The 21308-nt window shown below is 37.6% G+C and overlaps 1 protein-coding gene across 4 annotated transcripts in view; it reads left to right on the top strand.

Annotated features, from left to right (window-relative positions):
- The window catches only part of LOC129775354 (homeobox protein cut), a 372272-nt gene that overhangs the window by 126080 nt on the left and 224884 nt on the right, over nt 1–21308 (top strand). Inside the window, exon 1 of one of the 4 annotated variants that reach the window (XM_055780019.1) lies at nt 13903–13983. The exons of the other annotated variants lie outside the window; for them this stretch is intronic. The gene's annotated coding sequence lies outside the window, so the exon portion shown is untranslated. Of the gene's footprint in view, nt 1–13902; nt 13984–21308 lie in introns of those variants that run through there. 4 annotated transcript variants of the gene reach the window in all.

Genomic DNA, 21308 nt, shown 5'->3' with positions numbered 1-21308 from the left:
TGCAAAAATAGTTGGCAAAAACTTCTTCGTATCACCACAGTGCTCGGTTGAACTTTACCCGTCCCAGGTGGTCTCCCGCCCCAAACCCTTTTCCTCCGGATGACATCGTTCCATCTCGCTCTCGATGGCAAAATCCAATTCCGATATGTACATAGCGCACGGAGTGCAATTTTATCCCATCTCGCGCGCATACACTATACCCACGAGCACGAAGAAGAACTGTTGCCGGAGTAAAGGCGGGACGGGGGGGGGGGGGGGACGGAAATTGTGAGGGGGTCCGCCAGAAGGAAGCAGCTTCTGCGAGCAGAAAAAAAAACGAAGAAGCGAAATAAACGGAAACCTCTCATCCTCATACTCCGCTGTGCATCGATTGGTCCTCGATCTATAGTGTTATTTACACACAAACGAATCGGCATCTCGCTCTCCGCCTTGCGTTCGCTGCAAGCCACGCGGACATTCGAACATCGAACGGCGATGCCTTTGCTGCACACGTACCATGGCCATGCACACAAACACAGCCAGCAGCAGCAGAACTACATCCGGTATAGACGGGGGCGCGAGTGCGCTTTGATTCGATTTGGCTTTGGGAAATCGAACCCACAAAAAAAAGCTCCGATTTTCCGGCGATCTCTGTGCGATTTGTGTATTTTTGTATCTTCTGCCGCCATCCTTCAGCGTGTGTCCCGATTCCCCGGGGCATACGGTCTTCGCGTTCGATTCCTTCCCGAAAGCGCTCGCATTCCTTCCCGAAGCCATCGGATCCCACCAGCAGCAGACAGGCAATCGGAGAAATACAATTCCGAATATCGCTTATCTATATGTTTGTGAAAGCGATTTTGCGAGCTTTTCGAAGAAGCGAGAGAACACCAGCATTCGCTGGAATCATCGCTCTCTGTTGCTCCAACTCCATATCGAAGTTTATAAACATTTTCCTTTCTTTCGTTCATTTTTTTTTTCGTGTGCTGCACAGATCCTTTTTCCTTCATTCGCTTCCGTTCTTCGATTGAGTGAGTGCTTTTTTGCACCCAACCACCCAACCGGGTTGGGGCGAGTTGGAAGAGAGCTTTCGGTTCGCTCTCGCTCTTCACTTTTTTCTCACTCGCTCAAACAGGCAAGGAACCTCGCTGTGAATGTCCTGTCCACCAACCCCCCCCCCTTCTCACGCTGTTTTTCCACCCCGTGCCTGCGGTTGTGTTCTGTTGTGCTGTGTGCATGCAATGTGGCGCTTCTTCTTTCGTTCGGTTTTCTTCTGTCGGATGCTCTCCAAGTGGTAATAAAAATTGATTTTCCATCACCAGAACAGAGAGCGCAGCGGGATAGCATCCGCCGTCAATGCGGCCGCCTCCATCAGCTGCGGAAATTTTTGTGCGCTTCGTTGCGCCCATTCTATTCGAGATATGTACGATGTGCTTTTTCCCAACAGATGTTTTCTTGGAAAATTCTTGTTGAATTCGGTTTCGATCGAAGGTGCACACTCTTCTTCGCGACCAGACTGAGTCTAATTGCGCTGAGATGAATTCGATGCCGATGGGTTTCTTGGCCTACGTTACCGAGCTCGTCAGTATTTGCAAAATTGCTCACAATCGGATTTTATGACCTATCATTTGTCCGCTCTAACTTGGGAAGATTTTTTTTTCATAGGTTCATTCATTCACTGCAGGCCACTTTTGTCGTTTGAAAAAAATGTTTCACTTATAAATCGAGCACAAAGTGTCGTGATATACGATTAGATAGAGCAACTTTGTTCAACTAAAATGAAGCCACAATATTTAATAAGGGGCTGTCCACATACCACGTGGACAGAAAGAGCACGGTTTTAGACTCCCCCCCTCCCCCTTCGTGGACAAACGTGGACATTTTCATACCCCTACCCCCCTTTGTCCACGTGGACATTTTTCCTTTTTAAATTAAAATAATTAAGGAAAGAACTGATTTGCGCCTAAATTCCATTTATTTTTCTATTCCATTTAAGGGGGACCCTGACTTCGAGGTCGAAAAATAATTAATTTTCTTTGATGTTTTTCGAATGTTACATGTGAATAATGATTACAGGGAAACTTCGATATAACGTACCCTCGTTATAACGTACACATTTCCAAAGGGTAAAGGAAAAAAAAATTCAATATTTTTTTCCTGATAGAACAATGAATTATCTGTATTGTGATGCTAAAACAAGTTCTGTACCTTCAATCAATCCCGGAATACAGCTGGTTTTGTGATTCCGGATTCTAAATGAATCAAGCTTTAATCAACAGTACGAAGGGAAACATCATGAGAAAGGCTGGCTTCGTCTTCTGATTGAAGTTATTCATTAACTTTAATAAAACAGCAACACAATAATGTATTATAGACTACGTTTGTGAGTACTTTATTATGCTTCGATATAACGTACAATTCGATACAACGTACAATTTTGAAAGTGAAATGTACGTTATATCAAAGTTTACCTGGATTACGCTGTTGACAGCTGGATGCGTAGATGCTGTATGAAAATTGGTACCTTGCTGGTGGTATCGGCTCTGAAGCAACGGGGTGTCGTAGAACAAATTCCAATGAATATTTTGAAACATTAGGATAATACCTAAAGCGTTACATAAGGGTTTGTTTTAAATTCGAAAAATTACCGAAATGGCGGCCATTTTTGTTAAAAATGAGTTTTTTTTTTATAAAAAATCGCTGTTTAGAAGCTTATAAAAAATCGAAGAAAATAGATATCAAAAAACGGCTATGGAACGCTTTAGATAATCAATTGTTAGAGGCTGATAAAAAATGTCAGCCAAATCGGTCGAGTAGATCCTAAGATATTGATACCACCAGTTGAAAAACACGATATCGAGAAAAACGCGTCTCAAAATTCGTACAGTAATACTATATCCCTTGAGGTGAGGTCATACTTTTGGCTGTAACTTTCCAACGAAATCAAATATCGAAAAGGGGCATAAGCTTCCCAAAAATGCCAAAAAACTAAAATTCGTTTTTTTTTTTCGATTTTGCAGACCGGGGTCCCCCCTTAAGTTGTTTTTATTTCAAATTTCACTAGCTGTACCCTGTACCAGTTGTGGCTCATTGTTATTGTATGGTAGAGAAATGGGTAGCATAACAAAGCACATGCTTCATATGAGTTTAATTTTGTTTTTCTATTATAAGTGAATTTATAGAGGCTATCTGGTTTGCTAACACGGAAACAAGCAATGTACAGTTGACCAGGTGAGGAACAATTCGCATATTGATCTTGAGTTTTACTAATTGTGATCGCCAATCGAATAAAAATAAATGGATTTAAAAACATTTTCAAATACATTTTTAGTTCACGAATTTCTAAACACTAAACGCAAAAAAAAAGTTGATATCACATAGACGCCAGTAATAATCCAATCAACTTGATTAATTGGCTTCCATTTGATTCATATGGAATTCCAGTAGAACATTTTACTACAGAGATGCATTGTTTTGCATTGTTTTATGGCAGAGTTACAGTGTTACTCAAAATTTTAGATGAACAAAATATTTTTGCCCACTCCGGAATATGATCGATCACTGCTAATGACGATTCATCCGATTCACCTTAAGTCGGTAGCGCAATTCAAAACCTTTTTAGTCATAGTTCGGAGAATTTTCAGAGGGTATTAAAAGCGTATTAAGATATTTTATTATTTTTCAAATCCTTATAAACCATTCTGCATTGAGTGTCTAGATGACTTCCAAAGTGCTCGCGGGGAAGAATTACATCAGACAACTCACGATTCATTGATTCCCAACTATGAAATCGAGCTCAAATCTCAACTATGAAATGTGAACATTTCTTGAGACCCATTTTTTACCTTAAATTGATCCCAATTCAAAAGTACGCTACATAGAACAATTTGAACATACATTTTTTTCATTTGAAAGATGAGAAAATTTTCCGTAATATTCTGTTGTAGAACATTTTAAATAGTGATACATAACAATAGCAATAACATTGTGGTGTCGAGGAAGTAATTGTAGAAGGGTTGGAGAGCTTTAATTTTGTTGATAGAAACAATAAAGTTTATCATGTATTTTTGGGGAAAAAAATAATAAAACCCTCAACAAACGAAAAATTTTAAGTATTTTTTCACTTCTAAAAGGCACTTCAATCAATCAATTCATAAGTTTTACAACTGCAATCTACGCGAAATTTTCTGAAAAAAAAAAAATACTGGGTCAATTGATTCAAGTTTGACGAATAGTGGTGCATGGATCATTTCACGAAAATGAAATATTAATTTCTAGAAATTGACGGAATTCCAATACTTTGAAAAATTCTAACTTTTCGAGAAAAGTAATGCGATAAAACGATTTTACGCGAAATTCTGCATGAAACACTATACAGACATTATTATCCTAAGACAAATTGTTCTCGAGAGCTCTATACAAGATCTATAGAATATTGTATTTGATAAAAAAAAACATATGTGTAATATCGTGGAAACTTAACCATTATGGAATCGCTTATTTTTTATAGGTTTGAGCTAGGAACGTCTATGCATAGCCCGCAACTATAAAAGTTATAGGATCATACAAAATATCTCGGTACGTGAGTTATTTTTAGAATATGGATTCCAGTGAAGAAGTTCAATGATATTAGTAAAAATATATGAAGCACTCTCAGGCAGCTCAATTCGTTTATTGTTAAACACGGAATACTCTAGTTGGGCGGAAAGTTTTAAAATAGAACAGTTTTTATTTAATTTAGAATGTATCGGGTATTATATTTGAAAAAATAATCATTTTTCGTGTCCACGTGGACATAGTCTACACCCCCTGCCCCCTATCCGTGGACAAGCGTGGACCTTTTCATACCCCCTACCACCCCCCCCCCCCCTAAAATTGTCCACGTGGTATGTGTACAGCCCCTAATGTGTTTCGTTACACTGTTTTCAGTTGACTTAGGCATAGGAATTTTTCGAAAGTAAAATTCGACAAAAAATTAGAGGAATAGAGTGTCCAATGCTGTAACTTCATCAAAAATCAACGCCTGAAGATCAAATATACATAATTTTGAACAGACAGAATTCGTTTCGAGAAGATATTTTGTGCATGGAATTTTTACACATAGAAATCACGGCATTGAAACAGAAATATAGTAATGTATCATCGATGATTCTCCACAGAACCATTTGCTCTAAACAACGGGAATAGACATAAATTGGAACTTCCGGAATTCTATTATTCAACAATTTTTGAATATAAGAAGTTGTGCCAAAGACACGACTGTATTGTTGACGTGGAACTTCGAAATTATTTTATTCAGTTAAAAATTTTAGAAATAAATCTTTTGTAGAAAATTTTGATGGCTCTGAAAAGGGCCGATGTTTGCGTGATATCGTAGTAAAGGGTGTGTCACATCAAATTGCATCACGGAAAACACGCTGTAGAAATTCGCCCAGTAGACCGATCCTTTTGAAAATTTTAGACAGTAAAATAAAAACTATTAAACAACTTTTGGCATTTTCTTTTAATTCATACTTCGAGCCCAAGCCCGTATGATCGCACCTTCCTCTTTACCCCGTCCATAAGGTTCTGTACAACGTCAGGTTGTAGTTTTTTTCGAACAGAAATCCATTTTCTCTTGAAGTCCGCCTTCGATTTGACAACTTTTGGGTTCTTCCGGAGGGCCTGCTTCATAATCGCCCAATATTTCTCTATTGGGCGAAGCTCCGGCGCGTTGGGCGGGTTCATTTCCTTTGGCACGAAGGTGACCCCGTTGGCTTCGTACCACTCCAACACGTCCTTTGAATAGTGGCACGAAGCGAGATCCGGCTAGAAGATGGTCGGGCCCTCGTGCTGCTTCAATAGTGGTAGTAAGCGCTTCTGTAGGCACTCCTTAAGGTAAACCTGCCCGTTTACCGTGCCGGTCATCACGAAGGGGGCGCTCCGCTTTCCGCAAGAGCAGATCGCTTGCCACACCATGTACTTTTTGGCAAACTTGGATAGTTTCTGCTTGCGAATCTCCTCCGGAACGCTGAATTTGTCCTCTGCGGAGAAGAACAACAGGCCCGGCAGCTGACGAAAGTCCACTTTGACGTAGGTTTCGTCGTCCATTACCAGGCAATGCGGCTTCGTCAGCATTTCGGTGTACAGCTTCCGGGCTCGCGTCTTCCCCACCATGTTTTGCCTTTCGTCGCGGTTAGGAGCCTTCTGAACCTTGTATGTACGCAGGCCCTCCCGCTGCTTGGTCCGCTGGACGAATGAACTTGACAAATTCAGCTTATTGGCGACATCCCGGACCGAACTTCTCGGATCACGTCTAAACTGCTTAACTACGCGCTTGTGGACCTTTTTCACTGACGGAGCATCCATTTTTGCCGTTCTTCACCTTCTGGTCGATGGTTAGGTTCTCGAAGTATCGTTTTAGTACTCTGCTGACCGTGGATTGGACGATTCCCAGCATCTTACCGATGTCCCGATATGACAACTCCGGATTCTCGAAATGAGTGCACAGGATTAATTCACGACGCTCTTTTTCGTTCGACGACATTTTTCCAAATTTACGAAAAATTGACAGTGAAGCATGGCCAACGTGATCTATACACTCTTATCTGATTATAAGCGAAAGCTGAAGATATAATTCCTAAAAATTAAATTTCTACAGCGTTTTTTCCGTGATGCAATTTGATGTGACACACCCTTTAGCAAACATTGCATTGAGTATTCATCGCGACTAGTGTCATCACTGCTAGTGTCTTTTAGCAACGCATTAAAACAACAACAATGTGTGCGTGTGATGCGAGAATACAGAAGCACTCTCCCCCAGACGGCCGTTCGGAGCAAAAATAGTTATTAAAATTTAAACTATTTAATTAAAATATGACATGTTTTTGACTTGAAAATGTTTACTCGAAAATTATTACATCGACATTTAGAAAAGTTAAATTCAGTTTCAAGCCGATTTTTTTTACAACTTTCGTCAAAACTTCCATGCGGGAAAATTTGAGAGTCAGTACATAATATTTATCCTTCGATGGTACTGCATGTTACAAAGCACGTATCGTAATTCAAAAGAACTCAAAATGACACGTTCTAGTGGTACAATGTCCACTTTCTATTCCAATTCGCTTCCGTTTGTTCAAAGCTTCGGCACGTGGTCACAACCAATTGGGGCTAGCTACTCGCGACGAACCAGGATCGCTTTTCTTGGCACTAACGACGATTTCCATGCCAAATCTCAATTCTTAATATGTATTCCTTCGCAATATACTTTTGGCAGGACACAAAATGGTCTTATATCGCAGTTGTCCGACGACGTTCGATCGGACGTCCAGACGAGCCGGTGGTTGGGGCATCATACAGCGAATCCTCTTTCCATGAAGCTTCCGAGTTCTCCCGTCGGAAGCATCTGATGCGTTTGAGGAGAGCCCAAACGTATTCAACAGGTTATTCAGCACACTGTGTTTCGATGAGCGATTTGTGGATAAAATCCTTTTGATTTCCCTGTCTCCTAGATTTTGTTTTTGTTTCTTTATTTCCTTTTTATCGTTTCTTCATGGAAAAAGTAATTTCCTACAAAGTCAATACAAAATTTTATTCCATAACACATTAACATTTAAATTTCTGCTGAAAGCTTATGGTAATAATTGTTTATCACAAAGTTTAACACCGAAGATTAATGGCAATCAATAGAGATATGGGTGACGATTAACACGCAGTTCGTTCATCTAAAGAAGAAGAAAAAAGTTGCATTGTTGACGTAGGGAACCAAGAAATTATTTTATTAAATAAGATTGTTTTTCATTTATTTTAAAACGTTACTTAACTCCATGATTTAAATATTTTACAACTGTATTCAGCACGAGAATCAAACGGAAGTAACAGAATCGTTCTAAGTAGCGTGCTTCTCGAAAAAAAACCAGATTAGTGTAAGCTGAAAAAAAAACACTACAATAGATCAAACTAATGGTCGCAGTGGTACAATGCTCCTACAGAAGAAGCTGAAAACAATATGTACAGGTAAGCCTGTTTTTGGGCGAGGGATAGGGATCGAACAAGACTTTGTCAGTAGTTTTAAAAAAGTAGTGTTCGCTACATAATTTGAAAAAAAAACTTTTTTATTGCGGTGAATAGGGGTCTCAAAAAAAAAGTTCTTCCGAGAAAATAACTCAAATCCTCCCGGTTTACCGTTCAATTTCTTTTTGTTTTCCTTTTGTACGTTGGTACTATTATAAATCATGTCATGCACGCCATATTACATGTACAGAATGGGAATGATTCTAATAGAAAATTTGTATACAAATTTACACTTTTCTCACTATCAGTTGCGGTCAAATTTACAATTACAATTTACGCTCTGAAAAAAATCTTATCGTAACGGTTCAGGAACGTGATAGCGTGGAACGTATACTTCAATTATTATTAGATCACACGTTATATTCTTTTTTATTTCATTAAGCTGCTTTATTATTATCCTTCATTAACAACTTCCTACCTTCCAACTTCCTTCAATAAGCTTCAATAATAAATAATAAACAAAATAATAATTTAAACAAAACAAAGCAATAGCCTAGTAATTAGTTCACACAGTACCTATGTAGTGCAATGAAATACTAATAAAAGATTAAAAAACTAAATTGCTGATAAAGAATATATAAAAATATGTTCTTCTTCATATACGAAATCGCTCAAAAAAGAATCGCACAAAAACAGTTTTGACTGGATAAAAAAAAAAAAAAATAAATCAATTATATGCGGTGAAAACCAAATCAGAGGCTGTCTTGTGCACGATGAGGGAGACTGCTCGCTAGCTGGAGCGAGACTGTTTAATAGAAGTGGCTTCTGTTACTCCGAAATGTTGCTAAACGGCCGGATTGAAATATGTCGTCTCTCTTCATCGACCCTTTGCGGTCGTTCGACTGCTCTCAGCCACCACAGCAAGGAAGTATAGTGATCTTGTACTTTATGCAAAAATATGTTATTTAACTCTTTTTTTCTGAAAGCATTTCAATGTCTAGTGAATCTGTTCACGAATTCAAACATTGTTCCTATGAATAATACATAACGGTACTCAGTATAAACAAAAACTTACACCCATGCTTGAGGCAAGACTTAATGGAAATCTCCATGTATTGCGGCAAAGAGCGTTGTTCTGTATATTCAAACGAAAGGATAAAAGACGCCAATATAATTATTTTGGTGATACATGCGAACACCTGAACTGCAATTTGGGAAAGATATTATACGAATTATAGCATATATTTTCTATATGAAAACAACACATTAAAATACATTTTTATGTAAATACTTATCTGAAGTTTACATAAAAATAAATAAATCTTGTTCATTTCTCATAATTTCACAAGTTATACATATTCTGCACAGAATCTCACAAAGTTATACTGCTTTTTCAAGTAAAAATAATTCCGTCCGCAAAGGGTTAATCCGTAGTCCGTAGAATGAACAATGCATTAGAATTTCTAGAACAAATATTTGGAAACATATGAATACTTACAATTGCTATCAATTTAAAGTATAACATCATTTCAAAGCTAGAAATTGGAATATCATTAGTACATACTTTTAGCTCGATATGTGCATGCGTGCTGCACAAACATATCGGTAAAGAAAAAAGGATTATTTTATGAATTCGAATAGTTTATGAGCCCCATACAACTTCAGCTTTGATATTGACTATTTCATTAAATAATGATCGTACACTAAATATAAACTCAAAACTTGAAAAATCTGTAAATTAGTACTTTGACAGAAAAAAAAAAAATTTCCTATAAATTTTTAAGAACAGTTTTATTAGGGGTATGAATTGCACAGGAAGTACAAAGTACTTGTCGCACCCTTGGAATGAACGATTCGTACCTTTCGTTTTCACGCTCTCTCATGATCTCACGAGATCAGAAAACTACCGTAGAACATTTCCACGCAAACGAACGATCGGCCAGATTCGAATGAAACTTTGCACATGCAGTTGGTTTTGGAGACTGAGTATTTTCCACGAGAGCGATTTCACGCCAAATTAGCTGAAAAAAACTGCCGATTTTGATATAACTTTCTCCGATTTTTTAAATCGGAGTGGCAGTGGCAGTGACAAAGAAATCTATAAAATCAATTTGAACTAAAAATATTGAACATGATGAAAATTTTAATTTTTGGTAGTTTTTGTCTCATCTACGAAATTTAAGAAAAAGAGTTCAGCGTGAAATTGCTCACGCATGAAAGGCTTTTTTGACTCAAGAGTAAACAAATCAAAACCTTGTAGCTCTGCGTTGTATGAAATAAAACTATGCATGAACTAAAAAGGCTATGTAGAAAAAAATACAGAGAAAAAATATTTTGGAATATTGTTTTTATTCGGAGAATAACTCAAAAAACTTTATTTCTTTTTTCTCATGTTATTGAATTTGATTTAAATTTAGCATTATTTAAACTTTGTGTCATATTGGTAGCATTTGGTATTTCTTATACATTCATACAGAATCACAATTATTTATTATTAAAGTCTAATGCAACTAATTAAAAAAAACATTGGCATTCGAACCTGGTCGGCATATTCCGTATTAGTGTTCGTGACCGAGACGATTCACTGCGAGATTTGTTCCGAAGCACTGAATCGCATAAAAAAAGTGCATAACTCTACGCTCTCAAAAAAAAAAGTCACATTTTGACACAACAGTTATTTCAAGACATTGTTATACGGGAACGACACGCCAACACGACTTCACACAGGTAAGTGCCGAAGATTGCTCACTGGAGGGCATTACTATGGACGCACTGGTCACTTCTTAAGGCCTTTAGACCTTTCCTGACAAAAAATATACACCATCTAAAATGTCATTATTTTATAAATTCTATCTGTAATCTTCAAAATCAACTTTTTTTTTGGGCTATAATCGCACAGTTCATGTTTAGTTTGTTTGTCTTTCTATTTATTCTATAAAATGCCACATGACTCTTATATATCGGATGTCGAAATGGCCAAAATTGCTTAGCGGTTGAGCAGTTCAAGGCTTATTGAAAGATTCAGTTACCCCACTATTTTTCGCGGGTATCAACATTTTTCAGAATGTACCCTTCGAAACTTCGAGATGACCATTTTCATTGACAGTCTAATGTGCAAATTAAGTTTGCTCGAAGTAACATGAACACGGATTGGAAGCAATTAGAATTAACAAAAATTAATAAGCAAATTGCATAATTCATTCTAAAACTCTTCATATGCCATTTTTTATGGCAAAAAAAATATTCCGATGGTCCGGAAGAATTTTATTGTTATTGGAGAGATCTGCGGAAGAAACCACGTTATTTTTCAAGTAAGATTGAAGGATTCACATACAGGTCGGACTCGATTATATACAGACTCGATTATATGTGATTCGATTATATACAATTTTGGACTTGATTATATACAGTTCGGAAAAAAATAGTTTTTTTTTATTTTAAATATGACTTATTTCAAGAGAAATGTAACTTTTCAACGTTAAGGTGAAATTTAAGTGGCTATTACATGTACAGTGGTGTAAAAATTGTGATTTTGAAGATTTTGATTGAATTTTCACCAGGAATTGTTTATATTGATATTGCAGCCAAATTAAGAAAGATAGAAGTTGGGTGTCAAAGAACAAATTGTAGAGCGGTTAGAGAGCTTCAACCGCTCTACAATTTCAAATTTGATAGAAACAATCTAATTTAATATAATTTTTTGGTCTAAAATTAATAATAACACATTAAAAATGATTAACTTTTAAGTTTTTCACTTCCAAAATATGATTAAAATCCACTAATTTAGATGTTCCACAACTATATCCTGTGCTAAATTTTCTCATATTTCAAATAAAAGTAATAGAATCGTCTTCCGTAACGTACTTTTTTACTGTAGAGCCAGTTTGAGGCAACAAAGTCCGAAACAAAACAAAAAAGTTCTATAACTCTGTCATTATTGAAATATGAACATATGCGTAGAAGGATTTTTTTCATCTAATACGATCGTCTATCACCTCCTGAGAGAATCTGGATAAGTTTTTTTTTCATATGAGAGAGGCGTTTCCTGACTTTAAGGGGATGAATCAAAAATCAAATTCTCCTTTTTTATTCAAAAAACGAAAAATACATGCAAAAAAAAACCAATAAAAAATATTTTTTTTTGACTCGATTATATACAGTGAAAATAAATCCGAAACTGTAAACAATCGAGTCCACGCTGTATTTAAATTTATGCGTCTATGGTGATGCACACGGAACCAAATCTATAACATTATTTATAACTCAAAATTAAGTGTGCAATTATTGATCTTTAAATTTTTCAAATAAATCAAGACAAATAAGATCTCTTTGAAAATGAGGAGCGTTCGAAAGTCGCCCTAAACTCATGTATACGATACGTTTTTAATTTAGGCATGTATTCTAGTATTTCACATCTGCCACATCTACTCATAAGATAAGTTTGAACAGTTTCAGTAAACTTCGTTGTTGCTTACTTTTGCACAACATTGCGACTACAAAATAACTCAATCATTTGTACAGCAAATTACAAATTACGAGGAGCAATTGCTACAAAAAATATATATATTATCGCAATATTGTACAACCAAGTACGGAAAACCATTTTTGTTCGAGATGTCATACATTCAAATTCGTTATGCATCTTTCTAAAGAAAAAAAATTCAAGAAAAAATATACATTCTGTCAAAAATATACCAGTTTTAAAAGAGACTGCTTTATTTATCATCTTAATTTACATTATCGCCTAAAAAATAGGCCCCTTCTGAAGCAATACACTTTTCCCAACGACCAATCCAGTCATCGAAAAAAATGTTGTGGATGTATTCAGGAATTGCCTTCAGTTAACGCAACGAATTCGTTTTCAAGTCATCAATGCTGTTCAACACGAGTCCCACAAAGCGGTAATTTGAGTTTCGGAAAGAAAGGAAAAAAGTCACACATTTTGGTCAAAAATTGGTTCACAATGATCGATCGATGAGCTGGTGCATTATCGTAGTGAAAAACCCAAGTGTTATCCTTCCACCAGTCTAGACGTTTGTGACGAATTTTCTTTCTCAATGGATACCATATAAAAAATGACCGAGCATAAAAAGATAAACTCGCTCTAAATGACGCTTCAATCAAACCAAATGACAGACTGGGCTCAAAATTGACTTTAAAACCACAGACAGTACTTTAAAAAAAATAAAAAATCGAAATTTTTCAGCGCCATTTTTCAAAGATTGTCATGACATTTTTGCTGTCGGATATCATTTTAGAGTCGAGGTAAAAATCATTCATTCAATGGGCGACTCATCAATAGATATGGGAACTATTTCATTTTTTTTTCTATATGTTCGAAGCAGCTTCGGAGAAATTGAGCCGAGGGATGACATTCTCACGCCGTTTTAGAGTTCAACAATACAGCCTAGGAGCAAAAAGGTATCTGGAAAAAATAACATTCCAAACGCGGCATTTTTTTTTTGAGAATAGGAATATTTAATATCACGAATGTCGAATGTCATATTTGTTATAAAGGATTCCTCTTTGTATTATGACATGTTTTACACCGAAGAAAACTGAAATGTTTTCAGAAACTAATGCCAATTCCCTTGCATCTCTAAAAAATAGTTGATTCAGGTAAAAACATCAAATCAAATGATCAAAACATGTTATCGCTGCTGTTAATGCTAGAAAGATTCTTTTCTGGAAAATCGAAAAAAAAACAACATTTTCCTTCCTGATTATGTACTTGAAAACGTCAAAGTTCGCACAAAACTCGTCCCTCAATCGGGCTTTGGTTCAAGCTTTGTGAGAGGTCATCAAACTCTCGCCATTCCCGTCACAACTTAAGAGCAAACTGTTGCCTCCTTCCACTGTTTCGGTCACTCTGGCGGCTCATTAATGGGAATCTTTCTCTTTTGTTTCTGTTTTTGCAGGTAAGAACAACGCCGGCGAGCAAGATTGCGACTCTCTGACTCACCACCATCGCGAGTAACGCGCCGTAACTACCGTAAGCAATTTCGTGGAAAAGAAGTAAGTTGTATCCTTTCACCCCTGGCCTGGGGGAGGGTGGGAAGCTGTAGCCTAGGGAGAAGGGAACGGGTTAGATGGCTCGCCGTCTCGGCAGCCTAATTCTTAATGATCTTTTGAAGGCCAATTAATTTAGTCCGCGACGTCGACATCACCGCCGGCTTCGAAACACGCTTTAAAACAGATCCCCGAAATGCCGAAACACCATACGCGCACTTTTTGGACAAGAACTTCAATAAACACCAATTTTGGTGGTGATAATCATAAAAGCCTCCACTCCATGGCTCTGGTTCGCCATGGACAGCAGCGGCGAAGATGCTGACGATGACGATTATGACGACCGAAGACATCGTTTGGTCGCAGTTGCGAGACGAAAATTAAAGACACGCGTCATTTCATGCTCGCGTCTGGTTCTGGCTTTCACCGCAACCGCCACCGTTCTCTGAAAGGGTTAGGATGTAACCGAAAACATCGGAGTGTGTTCTTCAAGAAATCGCCGTGTTGGTGGCGGAAATGTGGAAGCCGGGGAAGATTGAAGTCAATGTCAGCTTCTGCATCACCGAAACGCGCGCACACATGTGAATAAATTATAATTATGCAGCAGCAGCAGAGTACTCACGGGCAAATAACTGGCGACGAAGTTGGGAGTCTCACAGGCGATTGTTGTCTGCCATGGAAGGAAGGAAGTGTGACCGCAAAATTGGAATCAGATTCGGCGCGCACGCCGCGGAGATGAGAGACGCACAATTGCGTAGGTGTCCGATCAATTTTGTCACGCCGGGAATTGTCGCGGCGCACCGAGCCGCACAATTGGGCTTCATTTGAATTTTTGTCAATTCCTGGCGGAGGAGATTTATGGTGCGATTGTGTTCCCCCCCGAGCAGGAGGGGAGAAGGTATTTCGAAAGTCCATTATTGATGAGCCTTTCGAGAATATAGATTGGATTCGTTCGGAGCTTTTGTTCCTGGGACCCGCACGGGAGAACTGCCGTGTGCATTGTTTGGATGAATAAAATTGATGAAGTGGATCCCCGTAAATTATGAACCCACGCAATTTCGGTCCCCGTGCTGAGAAGCTCTGGGACGATCATTCTCCCTAATCGAGCTGCGATATTTGCCGAAATTATTCTGATGATGATTCCACATTTAGACATAACATATGCGATTCGGAATAATTTTTAAAGAAGATATGATTGCACTGTTCTTAAATGCATTATTTTACACATCACGAATTTATGAAAGAGTATAAAACCGCGATATGTAAAATACTGATGACGTAATATTGAGTTTTGATTTCGTTCAGTTCTATTACTCAGTTATTTATCGATGGATTTACGAGATTTTTGGACAAATCGATTTGCACACCCCTTCATAATGTGTTGCTACTCTATAGAAAGTTGTAATACCCTAACAAGGACGGATACCGAGTCAATACAAGCAAGCTGCTGGACGGTGATGAATGGAACAAATTATTCAAAGTCTCCGTTAACAAATAGGACAAAAAGAAGAAGATGAAACTGCTTTTAGAACCGCAACAAGTTTCGATACAGTTGAAAGTTACCTTTCACGGTCTTTTGACGTAGAATTATGTCTTTCGGGAACATATCAGGAATACAAATAATTCATAATAAGAACTTCATATATTTTACAACCTAATTGATAAAATTACAAAATGAACTATTCATTCAACCTTCATATATACTTTTCGTCAGCATAAACAGTAGCAGAAAATTTGTTCAAGACCACGGAAGGCAGTTTTCATCATATCTCATCGCACTTCGAATTCTTGTTATGCAAACTTTCCAACGATGTATGACAATCTTTCTTCCATAATCGACCGGTTTTGCCACTGATTGAGTGAACAAATCGGTGACAAGCAACCAATTTTAGAGCTCCCAAATTACTTTTAAATGACAATTTGAGTTTTGATCGAATCCTTCAACAAGCAACACATAGCCTAACCAAATCATATCTTCAACTATCGCGGTCGTGTCTCCGATATAGCCCTCCATATGCAACTTGCAATGTTTGTTCCCCAAGTACAGCTCTAGTAATAGAAAAATAATAATTTTAGTGAAATAATCCGTTACATCTGTTACCACCTTATCATTCTTTGAATTTCTCTCGATAAGGTAGGACTTTAATATGAATAAAAGTAAACACACTGTAGTTTCTTTTGTTATTTTTTCATTATGAAATTTGTTCGAACTCTTTACATACAAAGTGAATGTGGAACTAGCTGACCCAGCAAACTTCGATCCGCCCAAAATGTCTTTTTTGTTATCAATACCTTCAAACATTCACGTTTTCTTGCTAAGTGAACCATCATTGGTCCAAACGCAGAACTTTCGATTGATTGTTCTTCTAATTGACTCTTTACAATTTCTTTTCACTATAAATTTCCTAGTACCTCTACCAAAACTCGACATTATAATATAAAATTATTTTCAGACACAATTCTCGTTCAAGAATTTTTCAATCACTTGCAAATAACATGTTTTTCCCTTACATGGAATATATATTTGATACAGAAAATATACTAAAATTATGACATCTCAAATATGATGATTGCTTCTTCGAGTTTTGTGCTTACCCCTTAGTTTGATTAGTTCTCGGGATATGCAAAAATTAGTGTTTCATTTGTTTGACAGCCTCCCCTTAAAGAGAGGAATGGAGTGTCGTACCACAATAAAAACATTTCTTGCCCCTTAAAACCTCCCTATGCCAAACCTCTCTTTGCTTGCTTATTTCCCGAGTGATGTGACCTCCCACTCTTTGAGAGGAGGGAGAAGCGTCGAAACACCATAGAAACGTATGGTGCTCTCTAAAACCTCCATATGACAAATTTGATTCCATTTGCTTGATTAGTTCTTGAGTTTTGCAGAAATTTTTGTTTATTTTGTATGGCACCCCCCCCCCCTATTTGTGTTTCTTTTGTATAACAGCCCCCCTTTAAAGAGAGGGGAGGAGTTTCGAATCACCATTAAAACATTTCTTACCCTCTAAAATTTCCTCATGCCAAATTTGGTTCCTTTTTCTTTCTTAATTCTTAAGTTATGCAGAAACTTCTGTTTCATTTGTATGGCAGCTCCCCTAAGAGAGGGGGAGAGGAGTATCTAAACACCGTAGAATCATTTCTTGTACCCTAAAACCTTCACATGCCGAATTTCGTTTCATTTGCTTCATTAATTTTCGAGAAATGCAGAAATTTGTGGTTCATTTGTGTGGCAGCCCTCCCTTAGAGAGGGGGAGAGGTCTCGAACTATCATAAGAACCTGCCCCGACCCCAAAAACCCCTACATACCAATTTCCATGTGGATCGATTCAGTAGTTTTCGAGTCCATAAGAACAGACAGACAGAAATCCATTTTTATATACACTGAAGTTGCTTTTTACACGGTTTTTTTATATGCGGTTTTTTTACGGGGATTTCGAAATTTACGCGGTTTTTTACGGGGATTTCGAAATTTACGCGTTTTTTTTACGCGACACGCATTAACCTCGTAAAATTCAATATGTTAATTGATGTGACTTTTCGCGAAATAATTGAGTATTGTATCACTGATTAGTAGCTGAAAAATAAAAGAAGATACAGATAGCAGGATTGTAGCATGCAAAAAAATTCAGGTGATCAGTTGTTAGAATAAGGGTTACATTTAAAACTAATAATTCACTATTTGTTTATATTTTTACACCGATTTTGAAAATTACCCGGTTTATTTTTACGCGGATTTTGGAATTTACGCCGTTTTGTTTTGCTTCGGAAATTGCTTCATTCAATCAATAATTTAATCAACAGAAACAAATGATTAAATAGCCAACGGTAGATAAAACCCATCCTTTTTTTTTCAAATGGATCAAATGTGTTTGCGTGTAGAAATGTACCAGGTCGAGCCGTTTGCATGTCATGAAGGTTAAAACGAAAACACTCGAGGGATTTTCCGATGGAAACTTATCGAAAACATCGATTTTCGAAGTGGACACTTTTTGCGTCACTGTGTTTTTTTCAATACAAATTGATTTTTTGTTTCTTTAACTGAAACTATTTTTTGCAGTATTCCATTAGTAAAACTTTAAAATAATATAATAAATAATCTCATTCTTCGGCATATTTTCTCTCATGGTCAATACTCTTTTTCCAGAGATTTTCCAATTTTAATTTTTGAAAAAATCTCGTTTATTGCTGCTAAAACTTCTTCATAAAAACACTTTCGATGCATAAATTTTTTGAGCGTTTGAAACAGATGAATGTCGGAGAGAGCCAGATGTTGTGAGAAGGGCAGATGTTCTGAGCGTTCGTTATTCAACTCATTAGCTTTTTCAGACCTAATATATTGTTTGAAAATGTGTAGCAATTGTTCAGTATTCCCTAAACCTGAACAATGTCACGCTTCGCCAATCCGTATCAATTATTTCTTCTTTCGAACTAATGCTCACCTGCATGTCATTGTTCTTGAAGAAGATTACCATTTCGATTGCGTTGAAATTTTCCGTAGATTGAAACATATCGTCGCGAAAAATTTTATAACCTTTTTCTCCATTTTAATCAGCTCTATTATATCGTCTACTTCCAATGGTTTGTCAACAACAAATAACATGACATATCCGGTTGAAGTTGTGTGTGTGTGTGTGTACACTGGTTCCAACTAGTGAACCGAAAATAAATATTTAGTACACTTTTTGACTTTCTCATACATTACATTACATGAGTTCAAAAGTTTCATTAAACGTTCTTTCCACCCATACTGGTACATCATTTACTCAAGCGAGAGGCGAGTTTGTGTATAATAAATATGTCGTAGAAATACAAAATAAGAGCAATGAAGGAGAGCAAAATAAGAGACACTTTGCAAATAAGCACGCATCAAGAGTTTCACGTAAAAGTACTCTCTCTATCACTCGTTTTTAGTAAAAACAAAAGAAAATCCAACTTCATTTCAAAATTTGATGTAATATTCTCGTGCATTGGTGCGACAGCACTAGCGGTAGTGTGGAAGAGCCTTACAGCCCAGCCGGACTTGCTTCAATCCCAGCTTGGCATCGTTTGGGATTTTTTCATGGGTGTGCAATACCAAGCTGATATTTAATATGAATGAGAAGTCTGCTCCATACATACAGACATTTTAACACTCCTAAACACAGGTGCTTTTATTTGTGTAATTGACACCTTAACACAACAAAAGGTATATTTTCTTCCAACGCTGGTGTGGGTGCAGTAGAAGCTCGAGGAAATTTTCAACTGCAAATGTCGCATATTTTTATGGTAATTGTAATATAATATTTCTTTTTATTGTTTATGTTAGGAATACTTCTTTTATTGCAATAATGTGTTTGGAAGATTTTAACTCAGAATATCTTCATTCGTTCTGATCTCAGAAAACCAGTTTGGGTTATGTAATTTAGATTACAATTTAGACGAATTTCTCAAAAAGAGCGGCTCCTTTTCACTCATTTCTATGGGACGATCTAAAGGAACAGCTCTGGAGCGGAGCTCAATTTCCATAGATAAATATGAAATAGATAAATTGTCATTGCATTTTCATTATCAATTTATGAAACCCACAATAATTACAAAATTAAATCCGGTGATATGATACAGTTTCTGTGAGAACTCAACAAAATGTTAACCAGGGCCATACATTTTCACTTAAATTGACACATCGTCACTCAATAATTAGCGTATCGCCGTTAAATTTTCTACAAACTCGTGCAAACTGAAAATAGTGCTACTCTCTCCTCACGCTCAATACAGTCTCGTTTCGCATCACTTCCATTGTTTTCATTCTTCACACCGAAACGAAATTATCAAATCTTCAAATGAAAATGAGAAGTGTTTCTATCGAATGAAAGCGTTTTATTTGAAATGAAAATTTCGTTGGAGCTCGAACCGTATTCACTGAAACCAATGAAAATGACAACGTAAAGGAATGTGCAGTATGCTAGTAGGCGTAATCAGTTGTCGGTGCTGTTTGTGATACTAATATCCCCTTAATGCCACTTCTAATTCCATTTTTATTGAAAGACGGTGCGGGAAAATCCAGTTTGGAGAAATGGAATCGAATGAAATTTTCAATTGAAAGAAGTGATCGTCCTTTCACATGTGAAGCTGAAAAAGATATAAAGCCCATTCAAATGATAATGAATAGTGCACTTTCAATCGTTAAGTGAAAGCGCTTGTTTTCAAATTCAAACGAAACGGTAGCAGAACGAAAACGAAATTGAATAATCGATGCTTCAGTATGTGTAGTGAAGACACACAATCGAAATTGAAATTGATTAAAGAGAACGGATGAAGTAAAAAAGTCATTTTCTTTTTCTAGTTCCGAAATAGTCAAGCCACGGTGTTAACATCAACATTATAGGAAACAAATATTACATCTAGTCTTCGATGCATTCTGTGAAGATGAGACGCATATTAGCGCTGTCAGTTGTCGTCGCCCTGTTAACCTGCGCTTTTTCAGTACCTTGCCCACGTGTGGTGAAAATTCTCCATCGATGGAAGAAATCCAACAACCCTATCATCCCAATCGTGGTCTGTCGTGGTGCGATCCTAGATGAGCACAACGTCCTGACAGCAGCGTCCTGTTTGTATCCGTTGGATAACAAAGCAGAGCTCCTCATCGCGGGAGCTGGCGCAGAAACCGATAAAGTGGTCTCTAATGTAGCTATTCACCCAAACTATTTACCCGGAAGAAATGGATCATCCCCTGCAAATCTGGCGATGGTGAGTTGTTTCCCAGCGTCATCTTCTCCGGTATTCATATGATCCATTTGTAGCTTTTTACCAATGAATCTCTTGCCATCAATGGCACCCTTGACGCAGTACAACTTCCGGACATGGCCGAGAAAAAACCATCCGATTTGGCTCAGTTGCAGACACCCGGTGGTATGCGAAGAGTCCGCATTCTCCACGAAGACAGCTGCTCGTCCAATCGTTCCAACTCCACTCAGGACAAAATTTTCCTCGAGTCTCACTGCGATACGCCGACCGGCAGTCCGCTCATCCAAATTGCTAACAATCGCACCGCTCTCGTCGGATTGGTATCATCGATGTCCGAGTCCTGCAACAGTACCGACGTTAGCAACTCTAGCATACCGTCGTGTCTCCTCAAGCTAACGGACATCTCCCAGCACCACCGCTGGATCTCCGAAACCCGCGAAAGCTACCCCAAACGACCAAAGATCCTCCCCTCCACGGCCATGTTCAGCTTCCTCAAACTGCTGGCAGTGATTGGCTCGCTCGGTGGAGTATCCTTCGCGTTCTGCTGTGTCATGTTTCTGATCTCCACCTAATAAATTACACCCCCCCCCCTTTCCCGGGGTGCTACC

This window comes from Toxorhynchites rutilus, chromosome 3, assembly GCF_029784135.1.
Source record: "Toxorhynchites rutilus septentrionalis strain SRP chromosome 3, ASM2978413v1, whole genome shotgun sequence".
NCBI lineage: Eukaryota > Metazoa > Arthropoda > Insecta > Diptera > Culicidae > Toxorhynchites > Toxorhynchites rutilus.
Note: the sequence above shows the minus strand (reverse complement) of the source record. Positions and strands in the feature narration are given on the sequence as shown.